An 11,431-nucleotide genomic window follows, 5' to 3' on the forward strand; every position below is an offset into this window, starting at 1 on the left:
GCATCGAAAGGAAGATCTATAACGACGAATATTAACATTGCAAGGAGTATTTTGGAATGCTGTGATGATTTGAGAGTAGGGTAACGATGCTACAAATAGATCTCGAGAAGGCATTTGACCGCGTGACTCACGAGATACTTCTGTGCATTCTCGACTACGTAAAAGTGGGATCTGTGGTTTTGGAGGGGGTAAGAATGGCGTACACAGGATGCACTACGAGGATTGTAGTCAATAAGCAACTCAGCAAAAGCTTTCCGGTCTTATCAAGTGTCAAACAAGGATGTCCCGCGTCAGCATTACTCTTCGCTATCTATTTAGAACCGACTTTGTCAAAAAATGCTTCAGAATGAACGAGTTCGTGGTTTCCGCTTGATGACCGCGGAAGTCAAAGTGCTTGGTTACGCAGGTGATATCGCGATCTTTTGTAATGATCAAGAAAGTGTCACAGTGGCTGCAACGGCCAGCCAAGGCAGCAACACTGGGCGAATAAGCAGAGCAACGCTGTGCGCAAGCGCCCCCGCAGGGGCGTCTGCGCAAGCAGGCGTTTGGTGAGTTGCGCCACCACGTACCCGAGCACACGAGGGTTGGACCCTCCCGCGTCTAACCGTGCGCGGCTTAGCCGTGTCCGGGGAAAAGGGGATCCTGGGGGTTGAGCCAACGCTGAGTGTTTGGACCTTTAAGGCCCCTCAGCAGAGGCAACACACCCCTTTGGCCTCGGCTTCACGTAGACGGCACTCCCGGACTGACCCACCCGGGGGAAATCGGTGGTCGCCTTTTCCTATCCCCCTCTCCAACCTTTTGCTTTCCTGTCTCCTTTCTTTAACTATCCTATCATCTCTTCTCTTCTGTCAATTCCTAATTTTCATAGGCGGCTTGGGTTAACCTTGTGTATGTGCCCTCCCTTGGGTACAATATATTAGGTTATAGTGGCAATGTACGGTTGGCGCCTGCAGCCTTACGCGTTAAGCACTGCAGCGTCCCCTAGTTGGGCTCCGTGGTGGGTGGCCGCCATTGCCGCCGAAATAAAACAAACCGTTATGGGAACACCAGCATTTCCCCGCCTACTTGATCGTCACCCTCTAAAGAGGGGACGCACCGATGAACTTAGCCTGTATTCCAACCGACCAAAAGAAATCTATCCGAAATACCATGTTGTACACAGTGAAAATGCTTCAAAACCGGCCAGATCCATTTCTCCATTCATAGTTGCGAAATCTTTGACGGAAGCTTTAGGCTCAGGTTACAAAGTCATCAAAATGGCTAGCGGAGACCTTCTTCTTGAGGTCCCTCAGAAACAACAGTACGAGAAACTCGGCAACCTTGTGACTTTCGGCAACATACCAATTACTGTATCACCACACCGATCAATGAATAGCTCACGTGGAGTCGTATCAGAAGCAGACCTCCTAGAATTATCAGAAGCAGAACTCCTGGAAGGGTGGAAAGATCAAAATGTCACCAATGTAAAACGTATCATCATCAGACGGGACAACAAAGAAATCCCCACCAAACATCTTGTCCTCACATTTGGATCTAGCGTTCTGCCTGAAACCATCGAAACAGGATACATTAGGTTAACTGTTCGACCATATGTCCCTAACCCTAGACGGTGCTTCCAATGCCAAAGATTTGGCCATGGCTCACAGAGCTGTCGTGGTCAAATAACTTGTGCAAGGTGTGGAGTACAGGGCCACTCCTCCGACAACTGTACTGGCACTCCTCACTGTGTGAACTGCAGTGGTGACCACGCATCCTACTCACGTTCCTGTCCAAACTGGAAAAAAGAAAAGGACATAATCACCCTAAAAGTCAAAGAAAATATTTCTTTCAAGGAAGCCCGTAAGAGGTGCTCACTTTTCCACAACACATCTTATGCTGATGCGGCGCGTCGGGGGGCAGCGTCGCAGCGGCCACTGCCACCTGCCCAGCCCGCACACAGCGAGCTGTCGCTTCTGGCCCCTGCCCCCGGGGTGGAAGGAGCTAAGCCTACCCCACCCAACCAGCAAACAAGCCCGGTTACCCTAGGGTTACCGGCACCACAACAGTCCAAGGAGGCATCCTGCGCTTCGCGTAGCGAACCGGCAGGACCGCCAGCAGCGCCCACGGTGGGTGCAGTCAAGGCTGCCTCATCCTCTCCGGCCCCTGCTGCCGCTGGCAACAGCCGGCGCAGCTCAGGCCCAAAGGCTGCCCCATCGACCTCCGGGCTGGTGGGCACAAAGGTCTCGTCCTTCGCGGCGAGACTTTCTCGCGAAATTTCTCGCTCGCAAGAGCGTGTGTCCAGCGCCTCACATGAGGCAATGGACACTACACCCATCCCGACGGCGCATCAAGCGCCTAAGGAGCGGCGAGGCTCCCTCGACCGCTTCAGAAAGAACAAATCCCGCGTTACAGGGCCTGGAAAAGGTTCTGTAATCTAAGGCAAAACTTCCTTTTTTTGTACACACAGCACCAATTTTACTTTCAGTATGGATATACAAATCATACAGTGGAACGTCCGAGGCATTCTTAGGAACCTCGATGATGTGCAAGAACTTCTCCACGAACACAATCCAAAAGTGCTGTGTGTACAGGAAACTCACTTAAAATCGGAACACGCTAACTTTCTTCGACAGTATGTTACGTTTCGTAAAGACCGCGATGATGCTCTTGCATCTTCAGGCGGTGTTGCCATTATAATTCAGAAAAGCATAGCGTGTCAGCGTTTACCGCTGCAAACGCCCCTCGAAGCAGTGGCAGCTCGACTTGTTCTCTTAAACAAACTCGTCACCATTTGCTCGCTTTACATACCCCCACATTACCACTTACACAAACATGAATTCCAGTCCCTAATAGACGAATTGCCAGAACCTTATCTTGTTCTTGGGGATCTCAATGCACACAGCGGACTGTGGGGCGACTCTCGCATCGATGCTCGAGGCCGTCTAATTGAAGGCTTTCTTTTCTCATCCGGTGCATGTCTGCTAAACAAAAAAGAACCTACATATTATTGTCTTGCAAACAAAACTTTTTCTTCTATAGATCTCAGCATAGCTTCTCCATCCATATTACCCGAACTTGAATGGGAAGTTATAAAAAACCCTTACGGGAGCGACCATTTCCCAATACTGCTGAGAGCAACAAGACAACACGAATCTCCACCACATGCTCCCCGGTGGAAGGTCGATGCAGCGGACTGGGAGAAATACCAAACACTTACCAGTACGATCTCGTGGGCTGACATGTCTTCGCTCGAAATTGATGGTGCCGTCGAGTATTTTTCTAACTTCATAATTGATGCAGCTTCTAAATGTATCCCCCAAACAAGTGGACTTTCTAGCAAACGCCGTGTTCCATGGTGGAATGAACAATGCCGGAACGCGCGTAGGCAGCAGAACAAAGCATGGAGGCAGCTTCGCGATTCTCCTACTGCTGAAAACCTTTTCAATTTTAAGAAAACCAAATCCCAAGGTAGGAGAACGCGCAGACAAGCCAGGAGAGACAGCTGGCAAACATTCTTATCAAGCATCAATTCATACACGGATGAGGCTAAGGTTTGGAACAGGGTCAATAGAGTAAGAGGACGACAAACACATCCTCCTCCCCTGGTACATACGCAGGGAGATAGCCTGGAGGACCAAGCGAACCATTTGGGTGCACATTTTGAACATGTGTCCAGTTCATCACACTATTCTCCAGCATTCACAAAATACAAAGCAGCAATAGAAAAACAAAAACTAGACCGAAAGAGCGCTGGGAACGAGCCATATAACCTACCTTTCTCCCTAGCAGAGCTGCAAGCATCACTGACCTGTTGCAAACAATCTACCCCAGGCCCCGACCGCATACTCTACGAAATGTTGAAAAACCTGTCCTCTGAAACAAAGAAAACCCTTCTCTGCCTGTACAACTCTATATGGACCTCCGGCGAGATCCCCTCTGCCTGGAAAGAGGCCATAGTAATCCCTATCCTGAAGCAGGGCAAGGATCCATCGTCCGTATCGAGTTATCGGCCCATAGCTCTAACAAGCTGCATCTGCAAAGTCTTTGAGAAGATGATAAACCGCCGTCTGATACATTTCCTAGAATCAAACAAGCTGCTTGACCCATACCAGTGTGGATTCCGCGACGGCCGATCCACCACTGACCATCTGATACGCCTAGAGACTCAGATTCGTGAAGCTTTTGTCCACAAGCAATTCTTCCTGTCTGTTTTCCTCGATATGGAAAAAGCATACGACACCACGTGGCGGTTCGGAATACTGAGAGACCTCGCACACTTTGGAATACGTGGCAATATGCTGAATATCATTGAAAGTTATCTGTCCAACCGCAGATTCCGTGTTCGTGTGGGTAATGCCCTATCAAGACCATATGTGCAGGAAACTGGAGTACCACAGGGTGGTGTGCTTAGTTGCACCCTTTTTATCATAAAAATGAACTCTCTGCGTCTGTACATCCCACGCAACATATTTTATTCAGTATATGTCGACGATGTACAGATAGGCTTCACGTCATGTAACCTTGCAATCTGTGAGCGGCAGGTTCAGCTTGGACTGAACAAACTGTCTAAGTGGGCAGACGAGAATGGTTTTCGGCTTAACCCACAAAAGTCCACATGCGTCCTCTTCTCCAGGAAGAGAGCTCTGCACCCTGATCCCAACATCGAGATACAGGGTGAGGGTCTACCTGTAAAAACTGAACACAAATTCCTAGGCCTAATTCTGGACGCGAAGTTAACGTTTATCCCACATCTAAAGTATTTAAGAAACAAGTGCCTGAAGACAATGAGCATCTTGAAAGTGTTGTCTCGCACTACGTGGGGTAGTGACACAAGATGTCTATTGAATCTATATAAGAGCCTCATTCGATCACGTATAGACTACGGTTCCATCATATATCACTCTGCGACGCCGAGCGCCTTGAAGATGTTAGACCCTGTCCACCATCTGGGTATCCGCCTCTCTACGGGTGCGTTCAGAACAAGCCCCGTAGAAAGCCTTTATGCCGAATCAAATGAATGGTCGCTACATCTACAGAGAACTTACTTATCCTTTGTATATTTCCTAAAAGTGAACTCAAACAATACGCACCCTGCCTACACAAGTATAAATGATCTGTCCAGTGCCCAAACCTTTCTGAACCGCCCTTCCGTGAGAAAGCCCTACGCACTGCGAGTAAGAAGTCTTGCCGAAGAAATGGATGTGTCGCTCCATGAGCACGATGTCATGCCCCCTCCTGTAGAGCTGCCGCCATGGCAGTGGCAGCTGATTGACTGTGATCTGTCCTTCATTGAGGTCACAAAGCATGCGCCGGTCGCACATATCCGTATGCACTTCCTCGAATTGCAGCACAAATACTCTTGTCCGGAATATTTTACTGACGCTTCAAAGTCACACACTGGCGTGTCTTACGCGGCGGTCGGTCCATCCTTTTCGGCTGCCGGAGTTCTACACCCAAACACAACCATCTTTACAGCGGAGGCCTACGCCATCCTGGCGGCGGTTAAACACATCAAACGGTTAGACATACCCAAGGCAATCATCTTTACTGACTCTTTATCCGTGTTGAAATGTTTAAAAACTCTCAGTAGGCACAGAAACCCCGTCATTATAGCTCTTTATTCCATAATTTGCACCGCGTATACATCCAAGCAACAAATTGTGCTGTGCTGGGTGCCAGGGCACCGCGAGATCGAGGGGAATGAGTTGGCCGACAAGCTAGCCACATCTGCTCATACAGACGCTGCCACTTCACCCATAGCTGTCCCTGTAATGGACCTAAAACCCTTTCTCAAGAAAAAGGTCAGGGCCTACTGGCAACGTCTGTGGGACAGAGAAACGAGCAACAAATTACACACTATAAAGCCTCAACTCGCTCATTGGCCACCAGAATCGAAGACACGCCGCACACAAGTTACACTTTGCAGACTCAGAATAGGACACACATACAGTACACACGCATACTTATTGTCCGGTGGCCATCCGCCTGTCTGTGATGAATGTGGCGAGCCACTTAGTGTACTTCACGTCCTCCTGCAATGCCCTGAACTAGAGCCTCAGAGAAAAATACATTTTTCATTATCGTTACGGCAGAATCTACCATTGCATCCATGTATGTTTTTGGGCAATGAACCTCTTTAAAATACCAATCCGTTATCGCGTTTTTAAAGGATATACCTAACTTTCGTGTTATATATCCAGGTGACTTGTAGCACGGTCTCTCTGGAGAGGCCGCTGCTGCGGTATTTTATTAAAGAAAGCACGTGCCTCCTGGTCTTTGTCTACAAAGGCTTCTGGTAGGCGTCGTGCTACTTTTATACTCTTAATACTCTAAGCACCATGACCATTTCTCATCCATTCACTACCCATAGATCATTCCACACGTCACTGCCATAATTCTATTCGATATATGTTTTACGCTTCTATACCGCGATTTGTTCTTAGGCCCCTTTACAGCCACATTGCATCCCGTCATCGGAACTCACTGATCATGGCAAACATACCATTCATTGTCTTGGCGCTCTTTGGCCACACTTGGCCCTTGCGCCACAAAACACCAAATATCATCATCATCTGTGCGCAAGCGCGGCCATATATGCGTTCCCGTGTCATCAATAAACGCTTCTTCTTGTGGTGACCACTGTGTGCACTGTGTGCATTTCACTGGGACGTTATGCAGAGAACGCTGAAGAAACAGTTACCCCTGGACCCGTATGAACTACGCTTTTTGCCAATAGATACCTCAGAGGAAGTACCGTAGGACCTCATTATGGTCCTGGGCCTCCGCGCTATGTGGAAAACTCGCATGCAAATTTGAACCTGCAGACTTGGTTGTAATACCGGTGCGAGAACACTTCATTGAGAGTGTTGTTTACGTGAGAGACGCTTACAAAGTACTGCCTGATCCACCACAATGGATGTCTGTACTCGATGAACTGGTGTCACTGAAAAGATTTTAGTACTGTGCTAGCCAAAGTGTGGCTGACACGTTTTATCATTTGTAACCCTTGATTTTGTACGTCGAAGACGGCAATAAAGAAAAAAAAAGTTCCCGTGGTGTAGTGGTTATCACGTGCGCCTCACACGCGCAAGGTCCCTGGTTTGGGCGGGAACAAAGCTGTTTCATTTTTATTTCTATTGCGATCGTATACGCGCAGAAGAAAAGGGGGAGCGAAATACTCTACTCCGTGCTCGGTTCCCGTGGTGTAGTGGTTATCACGTGCGCCTCACACGCACAAGGTCCCCGGTTCGATCCCAGGCGGGAACAAAGCTTTTTCATTTTTATTTCTATTGCGATCGCAGAAGAAAAGGGGGGTGCGAAATATACTACTTCGTTTTCTTAAATTTTTGAGCGCAAACAATCAGGGACGAAGAAAAGCAGACACAAGGACGAGCGCTTTCTAACAACACTTGTGTGCTTTCTAACTCGTCGTTGTGTCTCCTTTTCTTCGTCCCTGTTTGTTTGCGCACAAAAATTTAAGTAAATGAATGTGGTCCAACTAGGCCGACTCATAGTTATGCTTCAACTCTACTCCGTGCTCGGTTCCCGTGGTGTAGTGGTTATCACGTGCGCATTCCACTTCCGGCCGCGAAAGCCTACGGACGTGGTTATCATGTGCTCCGATGGGGCGGTGTTTGCGGCTATGAACAGCCGCGGTAACAGGAATACTTCAGCTGAACATGAGGATTACGAGGTCATCCTACCGACTTTGCCCACAGGTCGTACAGTTTTGAATACCATATTTTTACATGCTGACGTGCGTGCAAGGCCTTACCGAGTTGAAGAATTCCGGGATACGTTGGACCATCTGGCACTGCTCCCTGAGGTGATAGCCTTAGGGGCGTACCAGATGAGCCATGTGAGGGCCATCACCTTCAAGAACGCTGAAGGCGTCAAGAAAGCCCTGGCTTTAGGTGAAATGAAAGTGAAAGGTCGCCGGTGTATAGTGGTGGACCCGATGAATCAAGACCTGCGCCTAAAGTTGCATTGGTTGTTGTTCAACGTTCCCGATGAAGATGTACGTGCTGCACTTGCAATGTTCGGGACTGTAACGGACGTCGCGAAAGAAAAGTGGTGAGTGTATGGCATCCAGGAGAAAACCACGACGACGCGGACGGTGAGCATCAAGCTTCATGCAGGTGTCAAGGTTGATGACCTCCCGCACCAGCTTCGTGTCGGTGGGGAATTGGCACAGCTAATTGCTCCGGGAAGAGCACCAGTGTGTTTGCGGTGTCATACCGCGGGGCATATACGGCGCGACTGCCGTGTCCCTCGCTTTGCTCGGTGCCGTCGTTTTGGGCATGACGAGAACTCGTGTGTGAAGACATACGCAAGTGTAACAAGCCCAATGGGAAAAACGGACGTCACAGAGCTCGTCATGGACGAAGCTGACGCGGAAGAAGCTGCAGGAACGACGCTTCAAGTGAATCAAAAGGAGATACGACCCGTAGACACGCCCTCGTATCCACAAGATAATGGAAAACAAGGAGACCGGTGGGTTGTTGCAGAGACCGACGTAAGGCACGTGCCTGCAAAAATCAGTGTAGGCACCGAGGCCGGCGAACCTTCAACAGAGCCAGCGAGTCAGTGCACGAGTAGCATGGACGTCACGGAAGAAGACAGCAGAGACGCAGTCAGCAAACTAGGACGCGAAGCTGCAACAGACGACTCGGACGGACAAGACGTCGCTGGCGCTGGGGAACCGCCAACGAAAACGGTGGTGACTCGGCGTTCATCATTGAAGCCAAAACCCAACATTCCACCAGACAGAAAAGCGGTGCTGAAACCGCCAACGTAGCCGCGAACTCTGGCACTCTGTGGCTTCTTTGGGACTATGACAACGCACACGAACGATCGAAAAAGGGTAGTGAGTGAAGCCTTCGGATACGCGACCCAAGCCGAAGCTCGAGGATTGCAGACGTCGGGAACAGGTTGGCTTGTCGCCAATGAGCTGCGGGTTTTTTGTTGTGTCTTTGCTCGCGAGGTATGCACCATGGCGTACATATCATTTTAATATATGGCGATAAATCCGAGCACAGCACTAGGCATTGCGACTATCAATGTTCGAGGTTTGAATGCTAGAAAGAAGCAGTATCAGCTGAGTCGCCTTTTCTTGGAAAACGACTTAGACGTAGTTGCAGTGCAAGAAACAAAAATAAATAGCGAGGAACCAACTGACCGCATGGTGCTACCTTTCCGAGCTAGGTACGATGTTTGTGTTGCTCATGCTCTCGGCACATCATGTGGATGTGCTATTTTCATTAGAAACAGTTTAGGAATAGTTGTTGAGAATGTGTTTGTGTGCCAGAGTGGTGGATTTGTTATAACTGATTTTTCAATGTCCGATACTGGTTGGCGAATAATATGCGTATATGCCCCTAATGCCGAAAATGAACGAGACGTGTTTTTTGAACGGCTGAAGCAGTGCTTGATGTGCTAGAGACCAATAATTATGCTTGGAGATTTTAATTGTGTTTGCTCAGTAGCTGATCGTGTCAAAAATGTTCCAGTAAAAGAAAAGAGTGCCTCGCGCTTGATCGCAATGGTACAAGAGCATAATTTAGAAGATATAGGACAGGTGTTGTCTAATGGTACCAGGCCAGTATTTACACACTATCAGCGTGCTAGCCACGCGAGGCTGGATAGGATATACGTTTCATTGCAGTTAGTAGCAGCATGCCACAGTTATGTCGTTAAACATGTGTCATTCAGTGACCACTGTTTGGTGTTAGTCACATTTGGGACTCGCATAGAGGCTTCACGCTTTAATTGGAAGTGTGGCTATTTAATGACAAGCTGCTACATAATGAATCGTTCGTTGAGTGCGTAAAGGAAAAGTTCGGACAGCTATTTGCAAGACACGATGACGTGATAGAGTTGTGGGAGCTTTTTAAAGAAGAAATAAAGATTTGTGCAATAGAAAAAGCTAGTGTAATGAAGTACGAAGAAAGAAAAAAGGAGAAAGAAATACAACAAGAACTGGACTTTATGTACCGAGTAGAGGCAGATAAACCTGGTACGTTCGCAAAGCAGATCAACGAACTTAAGAGTCAACTGGAGCTTATCGACGAAGATAAGTACAGAGGAGCGGTGATCCGAGCAAGGGCGGACAAGCTATGGCTCGGTGAAACGCCCACAAAGCGAGCCTTTGCAGACGAAAAGGCTCACGCAAGGCAAAACCTAATTCGGAAAATAAGTTATAAGAATGAAGTCACCTACGAACAAGCTAAAATACACAGAGCGTTCCTCGAGCACTATAGCGAACTATTTCGAAGAAGTAATGATGTCCCGGAAGAATGCGAACGCGAGTTCCTGGCCAACATGGCAAAACTAGATGACGTAGGCCGTGAATATCTGGAAGAACCGATCAGCCAAAAAGAAGTTGAAGATACCATTGAGGATTTAGCTCGGGGGAAGTCTCCTGGACCTGATGGGTTGGGAGCGGCTTTCTATAAGGCCTTCAGAAAAGATGTGAGCCTCATTTTATTTTTGGTATTTAGTGAGGAGTATAGGCGAAAATATGCACCCCCGTCATTTGGGCGGTCGCATATAGTACTCATTCCCATAACGGAAGACTCAGAAACATTGCTGTCAGTTGGGTCTAACCGCCCAATAGCGCTGACTAACGTTGATTATAAAATCTTTACTAAGATCTTGGCAAAGAGGTTACAGCGAGTTATAACACGAATTGTAGGACAGCATCAGACGTGCGGAATCAAAGGAAGATCAATCTACGCAAATATTCACATTGATAGAACCATTCTGGAATGCTGTGATGCGTGGGGTGAACATGTAGCATTGCTTCAACTTGATCTACAAAAGGCGTTTGATCGTGTATCACATAACGTTCTGTTTTCAGTTCTTCAGTATGTAAATGTTGGCTCGGTGCTCTTCGATGGAGTAAAGATGTGCCATGCTAATTGTACCGCTAACCTTATAATAAATAAGGAAGTAGGTGAGAGCTTTCACGTACGCTCAAGTGTGCGCCAGGGATGCCCTTTAAGTCCTCTACTATTTGCGTTGTACCTCGAGCCATTCTGCAGAAGGATTCTTTATAACAACAGTATTGTATGTTTTCGTTTACAGTCAACGGAAATAAAGCTGCTTACATACGCGGATGATATTGCTTTGTTTTGTAGCGATAAAGAAAGTGTCGCGACCGCGGTAAAGGACGCTTTATCGTTTTGTAAAATGACTGGTAGCGTGATAAACTTTGATAAGTGTTTAGGGGTGTGGCATGGAACGTGGCAAAGCCACCCACCCATCTTTGTGAATGTGAAGTGGACCGTTGCGCCGACAAAGTATCTCGGGGTGCCGCTTGAGCACTATAAAGAGGCGGGGCAATTCTGGGAAAATGAAACAATGAAGGTGCAAGAAAAAGCAGTTAAATGGGGTGGTCGTAGTCTTTCGATGTTTGCCCGCGCGACGGTCTGCAACCTGTTTGCCGTTGCTA

The 11,431-nt window shown here is 48.0% G+C and overlaps 1 non-coding gene across 1 annotated transcript; it reads left to right on the forward strand.

The window, feature by feature from the left end:
* Nucleotides 1-7,172: 7,172 nt before the first annotated feature.
* Trnav-cac (transfer RNA valine (anticodon CAC)) lies at nucleotides 7,173-7,245 on the forward strand. The gene has a single exon. It is a non-coding gene; the product is annotated as a tRNA-Val (tRNA).
* The last annotated feature ends 4,186 nt before the right edge of the window (nucleotides 7,246-11,431 follow it).

Source organism: Dermacentor silvarum, chromosome 1 (assembly GCF_013339745.2).
Source record: "Dermacentor silvarum isolate Dsil-2018 chromosome 1, BIME_Dsil_1.4, whole genome shotgun sequence".
NCBI lineage: Eukaryota > Metazoa > Arthropoda > Arachnida > Ixodida > Ixodidae > Dermacentor > Dermacentor silvarum.